The sequence below is a fragment of the Vulpes lagopus genome, chromosome 18 (assembly GCF_018345385.1).
Source record: "Vulpes lagopus strain Blue_001 chromosome 18, ASM1834538v1, whole genome shotgun sequence".
Taxonomy (NCBI): domain Eukaryota; kingdom Metazoa; phylum Chordata; class Mammalia; order Carnivora; family Canidae; genus Vulpes; species Vulpes lagopus.
In genome coordinates, this window is record NC_054841.1 from 18,808,492 (window position 1) to 18,832,935 (window position 24,444).

The following is a 24,444-nucleotide window of genomic DNA, read 5'->3' on the forward strand; positions in this document are numbered from 1 at the left end:
CCCACATCAGGCTCCCGGTGCATGGAGCCTGCTTCTCCCTTCTCCCTCTGCCTGTGTCTCTGCCTCTCTCTCTCTGTGTGACTATCATAAATAAATAAAAATTAACGTCATATAACTATTAAAAAAATAAAGACTTTATTTATTTATTTATTTATTTATTTATTTATTTATTTATTTATGAGAGACACGCAGAAACATAGGCAGAGGGAGAAGCAGGTTCCTTGCGGGGAGCCCGATGCAGGACTTGATCCCAGGACCTCAGGATCAGGACCAGAGCCAAAGACAGACGCTTAACCACTGAGCCACCCAGGCATCCCTCGGCCTTTTCACTTAATAAAGATAGACTCTAAGCCCCATAGAGGGTCTAGGGAACTTGATATCCATTTGAGTGGAAAATGATTTCTTTTTCATACAATGTTAGTGGGCTAGTGGAAATTTATTTTTTTTTCCATGGAACATTTAATGCCATTTTATTATAAAATTATTATTTCTTAATAGGAAATGTAGAATATATAGAAAGTATGAAGAAAAGGATATAAGTAACTCGTGTATCTGCATGGTGGCTAACATGTGAGAAATACCCTATCTAGCTTATAAACATTTCTGTGTGTGTGTGTGTGTGTGTGTGTGTGTGTGTGTGTGCGAGACAGAGAGAGAGAGAAGTCAGGATCCTACTGCACATACTATTTTGTACCTGTTTTTTTTTTCACTTGATAACCTCTCATGATAATTTTCTCATGTCCTAAGTCATTCTTTATGAATGTGATTTTTAATGGTTGAAAGTAGTCTAGTGTATGGATATACCATAATTTATTTAAACCAAACTTCTATTGTTAGATGTTTCCAATTTTTCACTATTATAAATAGCTTTATAACAAATATTTCAGAGCATGAATTTTAGCACCCATTTCTGGTTCATTCCATAGAATAAATTTCCTTAAGTGCAATTGGGCATTTTTTAAAATTTATTTTTATTTTATTTATTTTATTTATTTTAAGATTTTATTTATTTGACAGAGAGAGAGCAAGCGAGAACACAAACAGGGAGAACAGCAGGCAGAGGGAGAGGGAGAAGCAGGCTCCCCACAGAGCAGAGAACCTGATGCAGGGCTCCATCCCAGGATCCTGGGATTCTGACCTGAGCTGAAGTTGGAGGCTTAACTGACTGAGCCACCTAGGCACCCTGGCGTTTTTTATTAAACATTTTTAAATATTTCATTTTGAAAAGTTACACACACATGATAAAAAAAATACCCAAACAGTTCAAAAGAGTATTCACTAAAAAAGTAAGTTTTCATCTTTCGTTCCTGGTTTCTCTATTCCCTTCATAGAGAAAATCCACATGAGCAGGTTCTTGTGCATAGCTGTAAGAATAGGATATGGACACAGAAGGTGTATTTGTACATCTCCATTTCCTTACTATCCTCTATATATCTTTGTTTTTTTTTTTTACTTAACATATATCTTAGAGATCACTCCTTCTTGTTGCATATTCTACAGCTATCCCATATTTCTTAACTGCTGTCTAGTATGTTTTTTCATGGATGTAGCATAATCCATTTAAGAAGTTTGTAGTGGTGGACAGTTAGCTTATTCACAAACTTTTACCATAAACAGAATGTTTTCATGAATAACCTTGTTCATGTATCTTTGTGCTCATATATCTGAGAATATCTGTGGAATAAATACCCAAAGTGGATTTATATATTTAAAATCTGAATGCCTACTGCCAAAATATCTTCCAAGGGTGAGCCCAGTGCACCTGTTTCCAGCAACACTGTGTCTGTTTCCTCCAGTTCTTATCAACAGTATGTCATTAAACATTTTGATATTTGCCCATCTGATGGAGGTTTAAAATTGCGGTTTTAATTTCTATCAGAGTGAGGTTCACCACTCTTGCATGTATTTAAAAGCCATTTGTGTTTTTTTTTTCTAGGAACTCTGTGTTCCTATTCTTTTTAAAACCAGTTTTCTGTGTTTTTTTTTTCTCCCTTAATTGATTTGTGAGAACCTCTTTCTGTAATAGAGAAATTAGTTCTTATTTTATGCTGCTTATGTTTTCCTCTGAGCTCATCATTCTTCTTTTTTCTTTCTGCCATGTGGAGAGTTAAGTTTTTCAAAATGTAGTTGTACCTCTCAATCTTTTATTTAATGGGTCCTAGATTTTGTGTCCAGAAGGTGACACAAAAAGCCTTTTCCCATTCTGAAATTCCAAAAATGATCCTGTATTTTTTCTAGCATTATTCCAATTTCATTTTTAGGGTTTAGAGTTTTTATACACATGGAATTTATTTTGCAATGAAGAGTGAGGAAGGCATCCAGCTTGTTATTTTTCCAGAACGCTAGCCAGTTTTTACAATTGAGTAATCCAAGAATGGATTATTTCTAAAGATGGCCTGAGTCTATTTCGTAATCCCAGTGGCCACAGGAAGCCGACATAAGGTCATTCAGGGCCAGACGGTGAAACTCACCTGTTGCCTTTTTGCAGAGGGATTCTGGGCTTGTAGGCTATGGGCAGGTTGCTGCGAAGTGTATTATTTCAAGCAGAAAACAGTGTGGAAAGATGATATTGTTTAGAATTCTGAAGATTTGCTTTTTAAAAGTCATATTGTAGAGTTATGTTCTTGGCTCTTTTTGTGGATGCTGCAAGAGCCTTCTGGAACAGTCGGCTGCATTACCTGAAGGGCTATGTTGAGGCCATTAACACAGTGGTTCTCAATCAGAAGGTTTGTTTGTTTTGGTGAAAAAATTGGCCTAAATTATTCACAAGTTATTTCACAATATTTAGGGTATTTCTTATTCTAAAAAAGATAGGAAACAGAAAACAAACTGTTGGCGACATATAAATAAATAGAAGCACTGATGAAAAACACATTTTCACCATTACAACACTTTAAAACATCTGGTGTAGGGAGTGGGCACCTTGCAGTGTATCAGGTTTGAAGAATTCCTGAGGTTCTTGTTCCCACCAGACGATGTTGTTCATTGGGAGGGGTTACTTTATAAAATATGGGATTCTCAGTTTATTTGAATTTCAGATTAAAAAAAAAAGAAATAAAAAAAAAAGAAAAAAGAAAAAAAAGAAGGGCACCTCGGTGGCTCAGTGGTTGAGCATCTGCCTTTGGCTCAGTTTGTGATCCTGGGGTCCTGGGATTGAGTTCCGTATCGGGCTCCCTGCATGGAGTTTGCTTCTCCCTCTGCCTGTGTCTCTGCCTCTTTATATCTCTTATGAATAAATAAATAAAATCTTTAAAAAGAGAATACTTTTTAGTATAAGTATGTCCCAAATGTTGCATGGGGGTATACTTACACTTAAATATTATTCAGTATTTATTCATTGTGATATTATTCATTTCTCAAATTTTACTAGGCATCCTGAATTTATTTCTATTTACTAAATCTAGCAACCCTACCCCAGGGGACATTTGACAATATCTGGAAATATGTTTGGTGTCTCAAATGAGGAGGGGTTGCTATGGACCCCTAGTGGGTAGAGGCCAGGGATGCTGTTAAATATCCTACAGTATATGGGATAGAACCTCCCCCGCTCAAACAAAAATTACCCAGCCCAAGATGTCAAGGCTGAGAAACGTATTAACTGGTCTTACACATTTCTCACAGTTTTTCATGCAGAACTCTCTAGCATGAAGTTTTCTTTAGAATTAAAGTGGAAGAAACCCTCAATTGAAGAATTGAGTCTCCTGAGGAGCTGGCTTTTTTCATTCTTTTACTAATGACGGTAAGACCTGAGTAACTAATTTTATTTCCCTTTTCTCTTGGGCTCTCAGGAAACTCAGACCAGATTTAAGGCCCACACAGAAAGACCATGTAGGATCTTACTTGACTGCATACATATTTTACTTCCACATTTTGGACTTGCTATTCTGGGCTGATTTGCATTTCCCTGGTCCTATTTTTTGTTCTCTAATTTATTTTTCACTGTTTCCTGTAAATCACTCAAATCCCTTGTGGGGTAAAGTGTGACACACACGCACACGCGCACAAATAGACACATTCATATAAACATTTAAACATGGAGCTTACCAGACATTTGACAAGGCCCCATACTGTGCCCATGGGGACCAGGTAGACAGATGGGGGCTGTCCAGTTCCTTCCAGAATCCTGCAGGTCTCAGGCCAGGGCCTTAGAACACCTGCGGCACTTGCCCTCCAAAACCAGAGTTGCCCTGAGACTGGACTTCAGGTGCTGGGGGAGTGGACATTGGCTTCCTCCAACTCGATGTTGGGAGGCAAGGAAGGGCCTTCCCACTGCCCAGAAAGTGAGGGGCCCTGGGCAGCCAGGGCGAGCGGGGCCCTATCACGGCCCACGCAGAGGCACACACACTGGGAAGAGATTGCATCTTCCCCCGGACCAGCGAGATTCTATAAACATAATCAAAATGTAATAGAAACTTTTTGGAAATGCTGTTATGAGGAGAAAGCATCAATCTTGATGGAACTCCGCTCAACAGGCTTTGCGGAGCTAATCAATCATGGTCAGGACTCGGCCTCCCCATCTGTCTGCGCCGGGGACCGCGCGGAGCTTGCTCGCTCCCCGGCTGGGGCTGCGTCCCCTCACCAGGCAATCCATCATGCGGCAGGGGGACGGCGGGAGGGGAATAATAGCACGCTAATAAACTAGGGGCTTTTTTCATTCCCAACTAATTTTTAGTAAATGAGCCCAATCCAGGCAGAGCAAGAAAAAGAGCCCGAGGAGATGGTGCTTCCGAGATGCGCCTCGCTGGCCGGGGACAATGGCTCATGGGCCCGAAGGGAAGCGAAGAGCCAGCCCAGCCCAGGGATGAGTGTCTCAGCTCAGCTGGGGCAGCCCGCAGCCCGTGCAGGCACAAGGAGGCACGGGCCGGGTGACTTCGGGACTGGTGGGCTGGACTTAGCGGGGCCAGCTCACAAGGCTGATGCCCAGGCTGTCCTTGCCATTCGTGGCTCTGGTTTGGGGCTGGAGCTTCCCAGGGAAGCCAGAAGCCAGAGCACTAGGTCCCAGCAATGGGACGGAAGGCCCTTAACATGCATTGGCCAGAGCAGAGAGCAAGTGGGCTTAGAGGGGCTGTGAATGCTCAAAGGTGCCTGGTGCCCATCTTCATCCGGCAGGACCTGCCTTGCAGGTGAACCTTCCAGGTTACGGAGCAGGACAGGACCCACAGTGGGAGAGTCTTATAGAAGCCTGTAGTTTCCCGAGCATGTCTGTTTTTACTCATCCTTCTGTCTCTACTACTTTGCTTTGTGCATGGCACATGGTGAGTACTCATAAATATTTGTTAAATGAATACATGAATGTGAATTGTCCCTGAGAAAGCAGATTTTGAAGACCTGGTCTGATAATTTCCTTAAATTCTTTAGTTTCTTATCCTAAAGTACATAACACGTTCAGTCTCTGGTGTCCTTCCACTCAGGACCCAGTTTTGGACAGGGCAGTTTGGAGAAGGCGTACAGATTTAGAATCTGTTGCTATGTAACAAATTACCCCCAAATGAAGTGGCTTTAAACAACAATAAACATCTTATCTCTCACAGTTGCCGTGGGTCAGGGATTCAGGAGCTGATTTCCCTGCCCTGTTCCCAGTCCTGGCAAGGCTTTCTGGAGGTGTGGTCATCAGTTCTGCACTGGGAATTTATGGATGGCTGCAAAATTTTTGACATTCCCCTCATCAAGAGATGGGGTCTATCTCTTCTCCCCTTGAATCTGGGCTGGCTTGTAACTGATTTGGCCAAAAATGAGCATGGAAGAAGTGCTGCTATGCCAGTTGTGGGTCTAGTTTTTTTTTTTTTTTTAAGATTTTATTTATTTATTCATGAGAGAGACAGAGACACAGGCAGAGGGAGAGACAGACTCCACGCAGGGAGCTCGGCATGGGACTCGATCCCGGGTCCCCAGGATCACACTCTGGGCTGAAGACAGCTCCAAACCACTGAGCCACCCAGGCTGCCCAGGGGTCTAGTTTTTAAAAAGCCTGGGAACTTTCCACCTTGGTCTTCTGGAGCCTGAGCTGCCATCTAAGAAGTCTGGCCCCACTTCTGGACATGCTTGGTGGTCAGACTTTGAGTCTACACAGAGAAGGGGAGGTGCCCAGCTGAGTCCAACCTTCTAGTCCTTGCCAACGTCCAGACCTGTGAGTGACACCATCTTGGACCTGCCGGCCTAGCTCAGATGGCTGAGTCCCACCAAGTGACCATAGTCAGAGCCACATGAAGCAGAAAACGGTCCAGGTGAACCTTGCCACAAAATCATGGGACATAACAAAATGCATGTTGTTTTAAGCCACTAAGTATAGGGGTAGTTTGTTTAGCATCAAGAGTTAATTGGAAGATCCAGAGTCCAAGGAAAGATCATGCACATTCTGTGTGTAAATAATTTCTGTGTTTTTTTTTTTCCCTTTGCAGACATCTTTCAGTTTTTTGCTTAAATACCTAGAGGAGCAGGATAATTATTACCTCTTGAGTTAGTTCCTTCTATGGTACAATAGTTCTAGTTCTTCTCCCTTCATCCTCCTCTTTCTCCATCTTCCCTTCCCTTTTCTGTTCTCCTTCCTTCCTTTTCTCCTTAAATATTTACCGGGGAGAGAATCCAAAAATGATTTCCAGGGGAGATGTTGTTAGTTAGAGTTTTCCGAGAAACAGAACTAATAGGATCGATCTATAGATAGATATGAGAGATTTATTAAAGGAATTGCCTCATGTGGTTACGGAGGCTGAAAAGTGCCTCTATGTGCATCTGCAAGCTGAAGAACCAGGGGATCTAGGAGTATAATTCAGGCTTAGGGCTGAAGGCCTGAAGAGCGAGGGGCTGTTGGCGTAAGTGTTAGAGTCCTGAAGCCTGAGAACCGGAAGCTCTGATGTCTGAGGTAGGAAAAGATGGACAACCCAGATCAAGAAGAAAGAGAGAGTTCACCCTTCGCCTTTTGTTTCATTTGTGTCCCTAGTGGATTAGTTGAGGCCTGCCCACATTGGTGGGGACAGATCTCTTTAGTCTACTGAATCAAATACCAATGTCTTTCAGAAACACCCTGATAGATACACCTAGAAATATTGTTTACTAGCTCTCTGAGAATTCCCTTAGCCCAGTCAAGTTGACACATAAAACTAGCCATCACATCACCACTGAGCTGGCTCTGACTTGGAGTGTAGGAGATGAACAGGGGTGAGCAGGCACCTGGGAAGGAGCTCCTTCTAGGTGGGGCTGGTGTTGAGTGCAGGGTATGGGGATGGTAACAGTGGGAAATGAAGAAAGGAGAGGTATTGTGTCCATATCACGATAGGCCTTAATGCCACTTAGGAGTTCAGACTTAGTGGCCAGATGGAGCCAGAAGAGAGTTTCCCTTTTAGAGGGCATCCTCTGGCTGTTGTGTGGGTGGTCAGGCTGGCAGCAGGGAGACCAGTTAGAAGCTGACTGGGTGAAAGATAGTGGTAGCTTGGACTGGGTTGGAGTGGTGGAGTTGCAGGAACGTGGGTGGTTTGGAAAGTGTAACGTGTGTTTACTGTATTGCTTGAGAATACGTAATTCTGCTATAAAGGACAAGAAAAACAAATAGGATGGGATGGATCTTCTACAAAATGTTTGGCATAGATAGTATATAAGCTAGTCGCTTATGCAACAGAGGCAAAACTTAGAGGATGTGTTAAGTACACACAATGAGTAAGCTTCTGAGACTCACGCAGAATTCATAAGATGTGTTAAATGTAGATGGTAAGAATGTTAGCAACCTGCTAATCATAGCTAGATTGAATGGCTTATATGGTAAAACAAACGAGAGTACTATAAATAGAAATGGGTGGAAAGATCAAGTCACAATTGTACCACTTCCAACAGGTCATCCTTAAATTGGCTACCCACGGGTGTTACCAATCCTGGTCTTGTTCTCCCCCCACATGTGCTCTGTTCAAGGAATGCAGATAAAAGCCAGTACTGTTCAGAGGTGAGTGGTGAAGCAGTAACGGTAGTCAGGCACACATACTTGCCTTGTCTCTTCAACAGAGTATATGTGTTATTAACCCAAGCATTGTCCATCTGTTGGATGCACTTGCTCAAACCTCCTCTGGACCTCTGAACCACACACATCAGCAGGGTAGGCTGACGTGATGGGGGAAAGAGCCAGGACATATTAATCATACATATCCCAGGATTCTAGGGTCATTTGGCCATTCTACTCACTTAAACCCCATCTCAAATGTGTCAACCAACCTCATGTGTTTTATTATTGATTTGCATATGTGTGTGTCTTATTTGGTTCAGTGAATGGCATGATTTGAACATCTCCATTTTGCCTGTGAGCCTTCTTGTTCTGTGGCCTTAGAGTTAGTTGTGTGGTGGTATTTTTGTGATGGGAGAAGGCATATCTTTGGCTGGGAGAGGATGCGTTATCAAGAGGTCTCTTAAGCTAAGAGCCCCCATCTCTATTTGGGAAGTACACATTTAATGCATCCAGAGAGGGCCCTGGGCAGGGATGGGATTGTAGGCGAGTAATCGGCAGAGGCCCTACCTCAGCAGTGTGGGTCTGGAGGGTAGGAAGCCAAGTCAAGCTATGCAAGCACATTTAAAGATCCTCCATGCATCCTACCCTTCTGCCAACATTTAATTGGCCAGATCAAGTCACATGGCTAAGTCCAACACCAACAGGAATATTATTCAACCTTACAGAGGAAGGAAATTCTGACCCAGGCTCCAATGTGGATGAACCTTGAGGACATGATGCTGAATGAAATGAGCCAGTCACAAAAGGATAAATAGATATTATTCCAATTATATGAAGTACCTAGAATAGACAAATTTATAGAGACAGAGAGTAGAATGGTGGTTGCTAGGGGCTGGGGGCCGGGGGAAAGGGGAATGATTGCTTGATTGATGTAGAGTTTCAGTTTTACAAGAGGAAAGAATTCTGGAGATTTGTTGCATGACAGTGTGAATGTACTTAACACTAATGAACTGTACAGTTAGAAATGGTTAAGTTGGTAATTTTGCTGTTGTTATTTAAAGAACTTCAATTCCAATAAAAAAGAAAATTCAATTTAAATACCAGATGGTATAAAATAAGTGCAAAGACAAAAGTAGTATATTGTCCATAATCCCACCACACAAGGATAGACACCGTTGACCGCTGAAGTCCCTGCTGGACATTTCTCTGTACCTGACTATCCCGTGGAAACATGCACTAATTTTTTTTTTTTAACAAAAAGAAGGCTGCTGTACATACCCTATTGTGATGGATTCTTCTCAAGCAACATTGCTTTGAACAAGTCATTGTTCTGGAGTCGATGCAGGGTCCCATCATCATTTTTAATGGCTGGATGGTATTCCATCTGTTGTGTGCTCGAATTGTATCAGTTTACATTTTGCCATGTAACAAAACACCTCAAAACTCAGTGCCTTAAGACAACTACCATTTGTTACACTCTTGAGGATTATTGTGAACATGTTTTATTGGGAGACCACTTTCAGGAGAAGGGAAGCTAAGGAAACATGATAAAACAGAGGAAGAAAGGTTAGTCAGGATGTGATGTTAGCTAGAGATAGGCTTCAGTCTGGTCCAGTGGAGAGTTTTGGAGCAAAAAAGTGCATCTCCACCTTGATTCCACTTTAAGCCCCTTTGACACACCCCTCCCTTGTCAATTAATCACTGGCTAGAAGCTGACAGATCCAGTTTAGCCCGTGGCAATTCTCCAGAGAAGGGTACAGGTTAAAGTTACCTGCAGCCAGTATTGCTAGCAGCCTGCTAAAGCAGAAGATGGTTAGTTTTATGTGTCTCTAACTACAATTAAAAGAAAAAACTAAAAAAAAAAAATCAGTGGGGTGGGGAAGTACACTCCATCTACAGTGGGAGGCTCTGCAAAGTTACAGGGTAAAGGGTATGGCTGTATAATCCTCATGTAGTGGAGTAAGAATAGGGACCAATGATCTACTTCACTACATGCTAGATTTGCATGATGGGCACTTCTCTGGCAATCCCAGTGGAGGATAGGCTGGCCCTCAGCCAAGAGACAACAGTCCAGGTGAGGGCAGGGAGGGGGGTGCCGGAGTGGGGAGCCCTGTAGATGTAAATGGGGTAGATGTGCTAAGAGCCCTATTGATGACTTCCTATATCAACAAACAAATGTGGCCAAGACTGTGCATTTGTCATCTCGCTTTAGCTTTTGACAAGCCCAGACGTAGGTCTGCTATGAATCCCATTTTACAGATGGGGAAACGGAGGTAGCAGGAGGGGAAGTGTCCTGCTTAAGGATGCATGGCTGGCAGGAACTCAACCTGGCCTTCAAACCCACATCTGCCTGCCTCCAGGGCGCGAGTCTGTAACCACCATGCCTGCCACCTTGGTTGAGGGAGCGAGGCATGCGATTTGATCTCCAGGTTTGGGTGACAGGTGGGTGGAGACCCCATCAACTAAGGCACCATGAGATCAACTGGGGACGGTCATGTGGGAGAGCAAAGTCAGGGGAGGCCGATTTGGAAAGGAAAAGAAAAATGCTCAGCTCCAAAATAGCAGCATTTTCCTCTGGTCTTGCTTTTCTTCGCTTGTTTACCTGAAACTTCTTCCCACTCTGGCTGTGGGGGCCAGAGACAAGGGGAGGATGGGAATCCTCCAGGGGCTCAGGCGCTGCTCGGCTCGCAACGTAGCCTGACAAATCAAGTGGGTAAAACCCATTAATTAGCAGTTTTGGAAACAGTTGCAAAGTTAATTATTCCTTTTTCTGATGAAAGAAAGCTAATTTTTGGCATTTACACCGACAGTGACATGAACTAACATTTTTCGAGTTGACATCCCTCAAGATAAATGATGCTGTGAGGCATTTGTGCAAACATCCTGACCCACAGCACTCTGACGAGGACTGTCTGCCATGGGTGCCTCCGCTGGAGTTTTTGCCCGGCAAGTTTGAGGGGTGGGCGAGCCAAGAAAGGGGGTTTATGGAGAGGTGGGGGTGGTGAAGAGGAGAAAGCTGGTGACATACAGAGAAGATTCAAAGCCAGAGCGAACATTTGCATATTCAGAAGGCTTTGCTCTAATGGAGAGAGCGGGGGAGTGCCTTAACATCTCTGTCCATGTGTCCATCTGTCTGTCTGTCTGCTGTGAGATTCACATCTAGAGGCGGGACCTAGTTTTTCCAAGTGGTTGCTTCCAAATTTAGGTCTTCTCCCCAGACTTTGCTTCTGAAGACTTGGCCGAAGTGTCCAACTGCCTGCTTGACAGCTTCACTGGGCATCTTAGAGGCATCGCAAACTCACTTTGTCCCGAAGGAACTCACTGTTCTCCTCCTGTTGTCTTCCCTCTGCTAAGTCTTCCCATTCAAGGAAGTGACCCCGCCATCCACCCACGTGATCAGGCAGAACCACAGCCGTCATCCCCGATATTCCCCTTTCCCTCGCTCCTTCCCGACATCCAATTTTATCAGCAAGATCTACCAATGCTACTTCCGACACACACGTCAGGTGCGGCTCCTCCTTCTGCGTTCACCACCACCACCCTCGTCTGTCCCAATAACCACCACCCCTTCTAACTCACTGCCAGCCTGTAGAGACATAGTGAGAGCCACACGTGAGAGTTCACGTTTTCTTGTTTGCCACGTTAAAACAAGTGAACAGAAACAGGTAATTTGATTAAAAAACAACTTTTTTTTAGACTAATGAATTTTATTTTTTAGAACAGTTTTAAGTTCACAAAAAGTAGTGAATGCAGGGGTGCCTGGGTGGCTCAGTCGGTGAAGCATCTGCCTCCGGCTCTGGTCATGATCCCCGGGTCCTGGCGGGGAGCTTGCTTCTCCCTCTCCCTCGGCCTGCTGCTCCCCCTGCTTGTGCTCTCTCTTTCTCCGTCAAATAGATAAATAAAATCTTTTAAAAAAATAGTGAATGCAAAGTGAAGAGATTTCCCCACATATCCCCACCCTAAGCATGCAGGACCTCCCACATCAGTGCCATCCCTCACCAACGTGACATTTGTTACACTTGATGGACCTGTACTGACACATCATTATCCAAAGTCTGTAGTTTACATTAGGGCTCACTCTTGATGATGTACGTTCTGTGGGTTTGGACAAACATGATGACACACGTCCATCCTTATAGTATCATACAGAGTAGTTAGATGGCCCCAAACACCCTCCATGACCGCCTATTCTTTTCTTCCTCTGCCCTGGCCTCTGGCAACCACTGGTTTCTTTTTAATAAAAATTTTTTTTTTATTATTTATTTATGATAGTCATACAGAGAGAGAGAGAGAGAGAGGCAGAGACACAGGCAGAGGGAGAAGCAGGCTCCATGCACCGGGAGCCCGACGTGGGATTCGATCCCGGGTCTCCAGGATCGCGCCCTGGGCCAAAGGCAGGCGCCAAACCGCTGCGCCACCCAGGGATCCCTAACCACTGGTTTCTTTACTGTCTCCATAGTTTCACCTTTTCCAGTGCAGCTTGAAATGATGTCTCCTCCTACTCTCACCTCTGTACAACTTATTCTCCATGGAGTGGCTGGAGAGATCAAACTGGACCATGTCATTTCCCACCAGACCTAGAAGAAAAACAAGACTCCTTCCTCCAGCCTGCTGGGCCTTGTGAGGTCTGGCCCCTGCCTACTTGCCCACCCACCTCATGCTGCTCTCCACTCAGTTTATCTGGTGATCTTGGCTTTTTTTTTTTTTAGTTCTTCAAACTCATCCTGCCTGGTATTGCTGTAGTGTAAGTTGCAGAGAGGGGCATAGGGCGCATCCTCAGGCACCGTGCAGGCCTCGGTGGTCCTGGGGGTAGGTGGGAGCCCCTGGGGTGTGAGCAGGAGGGAGTGGGTGGACTGGGTTTGCACTAACCCTTTATGGCTGCCTCCCTCTGCCTGTCTGGAATGGAGCGTGAGTCGTGTGCTCCGGGCAGCATCCCTCTTAACACGGGCAGATTAATTGGAAACAGATGTCAAGTGGTGGGATTTAAACACAGACATCTCACCAAATGTCAGCCCTTCCCCTGGGCTACAACGGAATTTTCGCTTCTCATCCTCACGAGGGACCTGGGAAAAAGTCTCTTAGATGTGCTGGTGCTGTGCTTGAACCCAACAGTCTTTTGGGCTGAAACTTCTTTTTTTATTTTTATTTTTTATTATTTATTTATGATAGAGAGAGAGAGAGAGAGAGAGAGAGAGAGAGGCAGAGACATAGGCAGAGGGAGAAGCAGGCTCCATGCAGGAAACCCGATGTGGGACCCCGATCCGGGGTCTCCAGGATCAGGCCCAGGGCTGAAGGCAGGCGCTAAACCGCTGTGCCACCCAGGGATCCCTGAAACTTCTCAAAAACTCAGGGCAAGTGATGATTATGAAAATCTGAATCTATGTGATGAATTTATTTGTACTGGCTGTATATAAACAAAAGGTACTCTCAGAACAGCTGACTCTTGTAATAATCACAGAGCCCTCAGATTGTAAGAGTGGGAGAGGATAGTCTCATTTCCCCTGTCCGAGGGGTGAAACTGAGGCCCAGATCATAGAAGGGAGTTGCTGAAGGTCACTCAGGTTAGTGTCAGGGCTTGGGCTGGGACCCACAGCCAGAGATAATTTTCTTCTGTCTTTTCTTTTTTTAAAAAAATATTTTATTTATTTTAGAGAGAGAGCAAGAGTGTAAATAGGGATATGGCTATGGGCAGAGGGAGAGGGAGAGAGAGGATCTCAAGCAGACTCTGTACGGAGTCCCACATGGGGCTCGATGCCACGACCCTGAGATTGTGACCTGAGCCAAAATCAAGAGTCAATGCTTAACTGACAGAGCCACCCAGGTGCCCCGAGATTCTTTTCTTTTCTTTTTTTTTTTTTTTTTAAAGATTTTATTTATTTATTCATGAGAGAAACAGAGAGAGGCAGAGACAGGCAGAGGGAGAAGCAGGCTCCATGCAGGAAACCCAATGTGGGACTCAATCTGGGGTCTCCAGGATCAGGCCTAGGGCTGAAGGCAGCGCTAAACCGCTGAGGCACCCGGGCTGCCCCTGAGATTATTTTCTAAAGTGCAAATTGGATGCTGTCTCTCTCCATGCTGCCCTGTTGCTGGAGAATAAATGTGGACTCCTTGGCAGGGCTGGGGAGGTCCTTCCCCACCTCCCTCCACCCCAGCCTCACCTCCCCTGATCTCCCAGGGTAAGGAAACTTCTGCCTTCCTGAACATAGGCCTCTGCTGCTTGGCCCATGGTGTTTCCTCTCTCTACTGATCTAGTAAATTCCTGTTCACTCCTCACAGCCCAAATCAGCTGTGCTGTCTTCTCACAAGAACCACCAACTCCCCAGCTAGTGTTACTTCTGCCCCCTTCTTCTGGGATCCCACAGCATCAAACACAGGTCACTAATTATTTGAATATTTCTCTGTTCCCCCCTCTCCTTCCTTAAACCTCTGTGTTTTTTTTTTAATTTAAAAAAGATTTTATTTCTTTATTAGATTGGGAAAGAGGGAGAGAGAGAGAGTGTGCATTAGCAGGGGTGGGGAGGGGCAGAGGGAAAGGGAGAAGCAGACTCCCCGCTGGGCAGGGACCCTTCCCCGCCCCCTGCTGATGTGGGACTCGACCCTAGGACCCTGAGATCATGAGCTGAAGGCAGCTGCTTAGCCAACTGAGCCACCCAAGCACCCCCACTGTGTTTTATTTTATCTGCTTCTCTGGAACTTGGCACAGAACCTTGCACACAGTAGGCACTCAGCACATATCTGTGACTTTGACATTGTCAAAGCCAAGGGACCCCTTTGTTTGTTTTCTTACTCAGCTTTTCTGTACTATGCAACACCACTGGGCTCTCTCTTCTTGAGATGCCCCCTCCCTGCCCAGGCCTGGTTCCCTCCAGCCTGGTTCTCTCTCCCAGCTCTCTGTTCTATTGTTTCCTTTCTGGATGTTCCCTTCTCTGCCTGTCTCTTCCAGACTGTTCACAGATTTGTCCTGGCCCTCTCCTCTCCTCTCCTCTCCTCTCCTCTCCTCTCCTCTCCTCTCCTCTCCTCTCCGGGAAGCCTTTCTCTGCCTGGGTTAAGTGTCACAGGATTCAGGGCCTTGGCCTATGCTCTTCCCTCTCCCTGGGATACTCTTCCCTTTGTTTCTGGCATGAGCAGCTTCTTCTCAACCTTCAGATTCCACCCTTGCAGAGAGTCCTTCCCTGACCACCTGAGCACCCATCCTGGGATTGGGCCCTGAGCAGCTGGCAGGATGGATGGATGGACAGATGGATGGACGGATGGATGGAAGAAGGAAGCAGTGGGCGGGGCCTGGGTAAGACAGCACAGGTGGATGCGGAGGTGCCTATGGCATCAGTTTGAATAGCTCCCCTGATATGATGGGCTGGGGGATCCACTGCTCCTCAATCCAGAGCTGGGCAGGCCACAGTATTTTTGGGTTATTAACTCTCCTCAGTAAACTTCCAGTGAGTGTGATAAAACACTCCGCAGAATGTAGCAAGAGCTCATAAAAGCAGAATTTAGTGCCATTTTATAGATGTCAGGGCTGACTTCCACACTCAAGCTAGTGTATATTTAAAATGCATGCCCGATTCACTGCTTCAGGGAAGAGACCTGAGGCCTGGAGGGAGGAGGAGATGACATGGCTCCCTGCTGACCTCCCAGGTCTAGCGCACCTGGTATGGGTGCTGGTATGTGAGGCCTCCTGTGAAGATCAGGCCAAGATGAGTTGGGCCTTCCTCATCCCCCTTTCTGAGAGGCCATGAGGATGGGCTTTGGAGTCAGACCTGTGCTGGAGTTCTGGGTGTTGAGCAACCAGCCTTGTTGCCCAGGATGGGTGCGGGACTTTGGGTGCTAAACGCAGGAAAGTCCCAACATGATGAGTTGGTCATCCTAGACCCGACTCTAGTATTTCTTTGCTCTATAAACTTGGGAGGACCACTTCCCTCTTGGAGTCTCATCTTTCTTAGCTGCCACAAAGGAACAATTATTATCCAAGGCCAGTGGTATGAAAGAAGATGTAGTATTGTGTGTATGCAAGGCTGTTGTCCAGTTCAGGGATAATACATAGTTAGGTCTATACTTAGTAGGCTGTCACTGAATCGGCTTCTTCCAAAACTTGACAGAGACAGTTATCTGGGCTAGAAGAAGGTAGACAATTAAATCTACTTTGTTAATCAGGTTAATTAATGCAAGAGGGCATGGCAAACAATCCCCAAATCTCTGTGGCTCAAACACAGTGCAAGTTATTTCTTGCTTTGGTTATAGTACAATTAAGGTTAGGTGGCCCCCTTACAGCAGTGACTCAGGGGCGTAGGCTCTTCCATTGTGTGGCTCTGTCATCCCCTAAGGCCTCCTCAAGGCTCTCTGCTGGATCCTTTGTATTAAGCCATTCAAGAATGAGAATTTAGTTTTAGGACAGAGATTGGCAAACTATATCCATAAGTCAAATGTAGGCTCTGGTTGGTTTTGTAAATAAAGTTTTATTGGAACAGACACCCTCATTAGGTTACTTGTTGTCAATGACTGCTTTTGCTCTACGGTGGCAGAGCTGAGTATTTTTGACAGACCACAGGGCCTGCAAAGCCTCGCTTATTTACTACCTGGCCCTTCACAGAAAGTGTTTGCAGACCTTGGTTTTGGGGCTTAGGTCTGGGAGTGTTATCCATCACGTCTACCTATGGTCCACTAGCTACAGCTCTGCCTAATGACACCAAACTAGCAGCCATGGTGGAAAAAGTCTAGAGGAACACATGGGCATTGACACTCGGTGACAGTCCCCACCATATCTACCTCTCAGGGTCATTATGAAGATATAATAAAATAATGCCTAGGGAATATTTCTTAGAAATTCTGGCACATGGGAACTCTTCCATGATGACAACCATAGCTCCTCAGTTCTCAGGAATATACTAAGTAGCTGGGATACAGGATTTTGTGGGAAGGACCCCTGTCCCCTCTCTTGAGAAGAGTGAACTGGGTTGCTCATGTCTCTTGGTAACTAGGACATGTGCTGAGTGCCTGGTTCCATTTGATCTGGATTTGGGGTTCTTTCCATGTCACCAGCTAGGGAAGGTATCAAGAAAAACTCAGGGATGCTTATTTGAGCCCCAAACCTAACATGCCCTAACCAAATGCTTTTCTGATGGACAATGTAGCTACTGTGTGGTCACTAGACCCAGCCCTCAGGATATTTGCCCAGTGTCAGTGTGACCTGGTTGGATGTCCATGAACTGACTTCTGCTCTCCCTCACCCTCCCCAGGCTTAATATCATTTAAAAATGGCAATTTTGGAAAATTAAAGAAATGGTTTCTATTAATCACAGTATCTGAAAGATTATAGCATTGAACATGTTACATTATTAATGATATTTTTACTTTGTAAAGTAACCATAATAAAATTTATGTAAAGCGTCAACTGAAGGTTAATTAGTACTTAAGCTTGATATTTTAAAGTTAACTCACTAATGTGAGGGTGATTATTCTTTAATAATAATGAGGCAAGTCTTGATTTAGGTTCAATTTGCTAAATTTTCCTCTTTTTGCATTTGATTTTCATAAGGGTTGAGGTCTCTAGTGTATAGAAATGTGATATTAAAATCACATATTGACATCACAGAATTGTCAAGACATTTTTTTTTAAAATAATGGAAGATTTCTTTTTGTAACAGAAATCTAGAATTACTCATCAAGAGAGACACCTGAATGCTTCATCTTAAGGCTGTAGCCTAGAAATAGAAGTCAATTCTTGTTGTAAAATAAAACCAAAATTAAAAAAAAACACACACACACACACAAAATACCAAAAACCCCAAATCAGCAATACTAGCGCTCCAATCATGACTGCAGTTCAGGGATCACCTCTCCTGGTCCTCACCAAGCTGAGTTAGTAGATTTTTTTTTTTTTTTTTTGCTGTCTCAGTGAAGAACTGTGAATACTTTGATTATGGGCTCACCACATTGCATCATAATTGCTTCAAAACCTGTGTCTGTCAGAGTGCCTTTGGCTGCAAGTAACACATAATCAAATTCAAACTGGCTTAGTCAATGGAGGAATTAATTATGTCAAAAAGACTACAGGTGCTGGACTCCCGCTGAGGATGAGTGATGCATCAAGGGAAAGAGAAGAACTGTGAGTGGAAAGATATTAGCTTTCCTCTCTTTAAAAGGTGAGATCTTGGAGCACCTGGGTGGCTCAGTCAGTGCAGCATGTGCCTTCAGCTTGGGTCATGATCCCAGGGTCCTGGGATAGAGCCCCGCATCTGGCTCCCTACTCAGCAGGGGAGTCCACTTACCCCTCTGCCCCTGCTCGTGTTCTCTCTCTTGAATAATAATAATAATAATAATAATAATAATAATAATAACAACAACAACAACAAAAAACCAGTGGGGTCTAATCCTCCTATCCTTGAATGAATGTTGGGCTTAGTGACTTGTTCGTAACAACTGGAACACAGTGGAAGTGGTAGTGGGACTTCTGCAGCTGGGTCGTAAAGGTCATTACAACTGTCCACAGTTTCTTGGATTGCTTAATTGGGAAGCCAGCAGCCATGTTGTGAGGACTCTCAGCTCTGTGGAAGGGCCCACAAGGAAAGGAATTGAAGCCTCCCACCAACAGCCTGTACTGCCCTGTCACATGAGTGAGCCTCCTTGGAAGCAGATCCTCCAGCTTCAGTCAAGCCTTCAGATGACAGCCTCAGCTGAAATTAGGCTTCAACCTCAAGAGACACCCTGAGCTGGAATGTTCTAATCAGGCCACTTGTGAATTTCTGACCTGGAGAAATCTTGAGATATGATATATGGTTATTGCTCCTTTAAACCACTAAGTTTTGGGATAATTTGTTATACAGCATTAGATAGCTAATACAGAGGGAAAAAAGGGATTGGCCCAACCTTGGTCATGTGCCCATCATCACTGGACCCATAATCATTGGCAAGAGAATGCCACATGTTGACTGGGTTAGGCTACTCAACATCTCTTTCTGGAGCCTACAATGGGTGGAAACCTTGAAAGTTGTTTGCTGCAGGACCTCAGAGACTAGGCTCAGGCCAGGCCTCCTGCCCCTTGATATTTCACCTCTAGCTCTTTCTTTCTTTCTTTCTTTCTTTCTTTCTTTCTTTCTTTCTTTCTTTCTTTCTTTCTTTCTTTCTTTCTTTCTTTCTTCTTTCCTTTTTTTTACTCAAAATACATTTTTTTTTCATTTAAAAAATATTTAGAACACATAAAACGAGGCAACATTTATTCTTTCTTCTCATCTTCTGGTGTGGGGTCTGTTGGTGGCTCCTCCACTGTTGCACTGTTGCTCTCTGAGCCAGTGTTACTATCACTGGTCCCTTCCTCGGCCATACTGTCCACCCCCTCCTGCCCGCTCTCCTTGTCCTCAGGAGTAGATGTGCCTTCTTCACCGTTCTGTTAGCTTTCCGTTGCTTCTTCAAGGTGTGTCTCCTCTGTCTCCATAGGGATGCTTTCGTCATCCTTCTTCTCCTGCGTCTTACTAGCAGCTGGCTCTTCCTCGGGAACCATGCTGCTCTGACTACGTTCAGCTTGCTCTGCTGCTTCTTTCTCCCTCTCCTCTTGCCTTTTGCGAGCCTGTTCTTCTGCCTGTGCAATTTCAGCGGCAACCTTTTCCATATCCACTTCTACTTTCAAACCGCACAAACTTTTAAGTTCATTGTTAAATGAATCCGTGCTTTCTAGGAACTTCCTCTTCTTTTCCTGGTGTCGCTCCTCTATCTGAAGAAGTTCAGCTTCTAGTTTTCGCTGATGAACCATTAAGGACTGGACCTGTCATTTGAGGACCTGCATTCTAGCTGTTGTGACAACTGACCGAACGTCTGGCACCACACTCTCACTAAGGATTTCACTGATGAGGTGGTGGTTTCTCTGGAAATGGGCAGTGGCTGTATGCTTCATTGGAAAGCCATCATCGTAATCATCTGGATCTTCAGCAGGCTGAATGCTCATGTAAGGTTCTCCTTTCTCCATGCGAGACTCTCTCTGTCGACTTTCTTCCTCTAAAGCAACTTCTGCACGACTTTTCACATTTATGTAAGCAAGGTATGCGAGGGAATTATGATAGGCCTTCATAGATTCATTGTACTCTATCTTTTCTGCTTCGTATTCGTTTAAATATTCTTGTTTTTCTTCATCAGTGAGATCTCGCCACATGCCACCAATAATCTTGCCAATCTCCCGCAACTTTAGGTCAGGGTTGGAAGCTTTTACTTGGTCCCAGACCTTTCTGCTGTACCTCATGTAGGGCATCAGTGGCTTATCTGGTGGCTTTGGGGGTTTTGGAATCGTAATACCAGAGGATGCCATGACCCGGCTGTTGGTGCCCGGGTTCCCTCCCAGCCTGTAGTTGTTGTAGGCGAGACGACTGTATGGATTGTATCCCACAAACCCTGGTGTGCTGGGCATTTGTGTTGCAGGAGCTGGGGTGGGAAGTGCGGCATTAAGATGGTCTTTTTGACATTTTGGAAGATTAAGTTCTCAGTTCCTTAAGAATGAATCTGAGACACCGCGGGCAGAAAAAGCTCCCACAGCTCCGGCCTCGTTTCTCTTTGTCCCCTCTTTCTGATTTCTGAGTGTGACCTCCTCACAACCTGTCTGCTTCTTTTTTTTTTTTTTTATAATTTTTTTTTCTTTATTTATGATAGTCACAGAGAGAGAGAGAGGCAGAGACACAGGCAGAGGGAGAAGCAGGCTCCATGCACCGGGAGCCCGACGTGGGATTCGATCCCGGGTCTCCAGGATCGCGCCCTGGGCCAAAGGCAGGCGCCAAACCGCTGCGCCACCCAGGGATCCCTGTCTGCTTCTTTTGAAGTGGGTTGGAGAGGCTGGTCTATGTTTGGCAGCCCTCAGGCCTGATCAGGAGGTGAAATAAACCATTGCAGGAAATATATCACAATTCGGGCAAACCTCCAGATTGCGGCAACTGGAAAGATGCTTGGAAGAAGCTACTGTTGATGAGACTGTTCACAAGCAAGACCCCTTGGGGAAGATTATGGTAGCATTCAGAATCCACTCTTGCATCTTACCTTCTTCCATCCTTTTTCCTTTCCTGACACAGAGCAGGCTCTATGTCTGTCTAAAATGCTACTGTCTTTCCTTGCTTCTGATGGGGATGGTGTCTCTGTTTCATAAATTCATTCTCACAATGGCTCAGAAGTCAGAGGGTCATGTAACTGGTTTAGCAGTCAGACAAATCCCAGCTCTGCTGGGTGCTATCTGTGGAGACTTAAGACGACCCACTCAACTTTCTAGAGCCTCATGACCTTGATCTGTCTAATGGTATAATAATTACACTTAGCTGGAGTTATTATTGATACAGGGTGAGCTCCTGTAGGTGATGTGCCTTGTGTATTTGTTGGAATGTTGATGGTCATTCTGCATAAGAAAGGGCTCAGCATTTGTCAAGTGAGTTTGGGAAGCCCTGAGTTAATCAAGTCTATTTACTGTAGGATTCTGTAGAGCCCTGAATCAGCTAATCTTCATCATGGCTCTCTAAGAAAGATGTTTTAACAAGCTGTGTTTTCTTAATGTATTTGACCATAGAATTCTATTCTGGAGGGCATTACATGGGCCATGTCCATTGCCTCAGCCCTGTATTTGGGAAACCACCAGGGGCCAGCCATATCCTATGGTAGGCCCATGTATGGCACTTTTTTAAATAAAGATTTTATTTATTTATTTATTTATTTATTTATTTATTTATTTATTTACAGTGTGAGCTGCGGAAGGGACAGAGGGAGGGAGAGAATTTCAAGCAGACTTCGTGCTGACCGTGAAGCCAGACACAGAGCTCAATCTCATGACCCTGATATCATGACTTGAGCTGGAATCAAGGGTTGGAAGGTTAACGAGGCCACCCAGGAATCCCTTTATGTGGTATTTCTTTTACCTCAGGGGCGGCTCCCCCATTTGAGGTGGAGGGAAGACCCAGTGGAAAGTGAGGGAAGGCCCTCCTTTCCTTCTGCATTGTGTGAATTCTGGGGAGCAGTGGACTTAGCAATGTCTCACGTGTGTGCCCTCAGGTATTTCTCACAATGTACAGAGGTTTATAACATGCAAAAATAGTCTCAAGACAGCCCCTGGCATTCTGGTCCCCAGGGTGGGTGCAGACACACTGGAAGGTAGTCTTGATGGGCCCTGGCTCTTGTGAGGTCACCATACTCTTCCCATATCCCTTGCCATGCAGCTCCATTTGTCACCAAAATGAAAGCCTCTTGAAAGTCGTCTCAGTGATGAAATGAGCAGCACTTTTCTGAATGAATGACACCTTTCTGTTTAACATGCCGACGAGGTAGCTTACTTAGCAGCCCCTGATGTATGGAACATATCTTTGGCTTCCTCGGCTACTGGACCGACGAGTCTCAGGGCTGACAAGGGTTCTGACAAAGATAGGCCAGCACGCAGCTATTTCCTGTCCTCAAAGAAAATAGCATTTCTCCCCGCTACAGAAATGCCCAGAACCCACCACCGTGTTCCTTTCTGTGGTGGGTTCTGGGCCCCTTTGTCCTTGGCTGTCCAGTGTGTGGCTCCCTCTTACACCATCGGGGAGGGTTGAGAGCCACTTGGATGGAGGAGGCCTCAGGAGTGGGGTTGTCTACTTCAACAGTGTGGCTTTGATACCGTAACGTGGAGTAGCTATGCGATTTCCAGTGCTGCCAGGCCCCCTCTTGGGATGAGCAGAGCCTCTGAGCAGCAATCCTTGATCCATTTTGGAGAATCTGATGGAATCTTTGGTTCCTCTCCCCAGAGAAACACAACCTGGACTCAGCCCATTATAATAGTCTGGCATTTGGGGTAAAAACCATTGTATTAGGGCACTATGACTCTGTCCTCTTCTCATTTACGTTTTGGGGCTCCTGTTTGATTTTTGCCTTCCTTCCCTTTAGGAATGGTGACATGGTGCCAGAGCTGTGGGGACAGAACTGTGAGTTCCTGTGCCTGGGCTCAGTTGTCCTGGTGGCGACAGCCTGGATGATAGGGGCATGAGTGTGAGCTTCCTGGCCTGGGATGGGGGCCAGTTGGGGCTGGAGGAGGGATGGGAAAGGAGAGGATTTGGGGAGCAGGAGAAGGGGGTGGGGTGGGCAGGTGGGAGGCGGGGGCAGCGGGAGCAAGGGTCTCTGACGGGGGGGGCATTCAGTAGAAGGTGACACGTGAATGACGCCCGGTGGCTTAAGAGAGAAGAAGTTGGCAGCCTGAAAGGGAGGGAGACAGAGAGCGGGGCTCTTCAATATTGGCATTCATGTCGCTGTGACAGCAGCCATTTATCATACCCTGAATGGGAGTGCAGGGCCCAGTGCGCCGCCAAAGGCCTCTGGTTAAAGTTTTACCTGAGTGTGAAAGGGGCTGGGGCTTCCCTAGGCTGCGGGGGTGGCCCCCGGGGGCCCATCTGTTTGGAGCAGAAAGACTCTGACGCCAGAGGAGGGGCCACCGGACAGGATGTTTCCGGGTGCGGGGACCCCTCCAGGCGTCCCAGGCCAGCAGGGGAAGGGGTCTGCCTCACACGGGGGTCTGGAAAGTCCTGCTCCAGGCATTGAATGGGGAGCCTGGCCCCACATCAATCTGTGAGCCTGCCATGGAAGTGGGGGGGTGGTGGGCTGGGCAAGGGGCAGGAGCACATTTTGGCAGGTGATGTCACTGATGCCCAGCTCAGGGGTTTTTATTTATTTAATTTTTTAAAAAATTATTTATTTATTTATTCATGAGAGACACACAGAAGGAGGCAGAGACATAGGCAGAGGGAGAAGCAGGCTCCCTGCGGGGAGCCCGATGTGGAACTCATCCCAGGATCCGGGGATCACCACCTGAGCCAAAGGCAGAGACGCTCAACGTGAGCCACCCAGATGTCCTCCCTCCTTTTTTAAAAAAATATTATTTAGTACTTGCTACACATCAGGCATCTCATATATAAATATACACATATATTTTGTTAGGGGGATAACCCCTGTTTGTTGTTGGCAGAGTGAGGTGTTCTTGGGGTGCAGGACTTTCAGAGCTAAATCTGGGATGGTTTTAGGCAAAACAGGACATTAACTTGAGGTATTAACCTGAGGACTAATTCAAACTTGTGTTCATTTGATCTCACAGCAGTTCTTGGAAACAGGCATCGCATTTACCTCCACTTATGAGTGAAGAGCCAGGCGGTGAGAGGGAAGTGATGAGCCAAGGCTACAAAGCCAGGGAGCAAGAGAGCTTGGGTCTGGAGTGAAGCAGTCTGGTTTCCAAGTTGGAGCTCCCAGCCCTCCACCGTGCTGCCCAGGCCTGGAGGGAACCCTTGTGTGCTGAGCACCTTTTCTGAACTGAAAAGCCAGGAGGAGGAGGTCTGATGTGTTGACTGTTCATTGTGGTGGTCTTTAGGGTCCTGTGTTTAAGATGGGGCCTGTCCTGGACTTTGTGGTCTGTCTGGTCCACAGAGAGGCTGGCAATGGGGAACAAGTCTGTCCTAAAGGTACGCAGTGCTTCCAGTGTGTGGGGCCCTGGTGTTTATCTAGGAATGTAGCTAATGACCTTGGAGGTGCTTGCCAAGATTCCCAGG

At 45.6% G+C, this 24,444-nt stretch overlaps 1 pseudogene; it reads right to left on the bottom strand.

Annotated features, from left to right (window-relative positions):
* Positions 1-19,136: 19,136 nt before the first annotated feature.
* Positions 19,137-20,451, bottom strand: LOC121478284 (annotated as a pseudogene).
* Between the last annotated feature and the right edge of the window lie 3,993 nt (positions 20,452-24,444).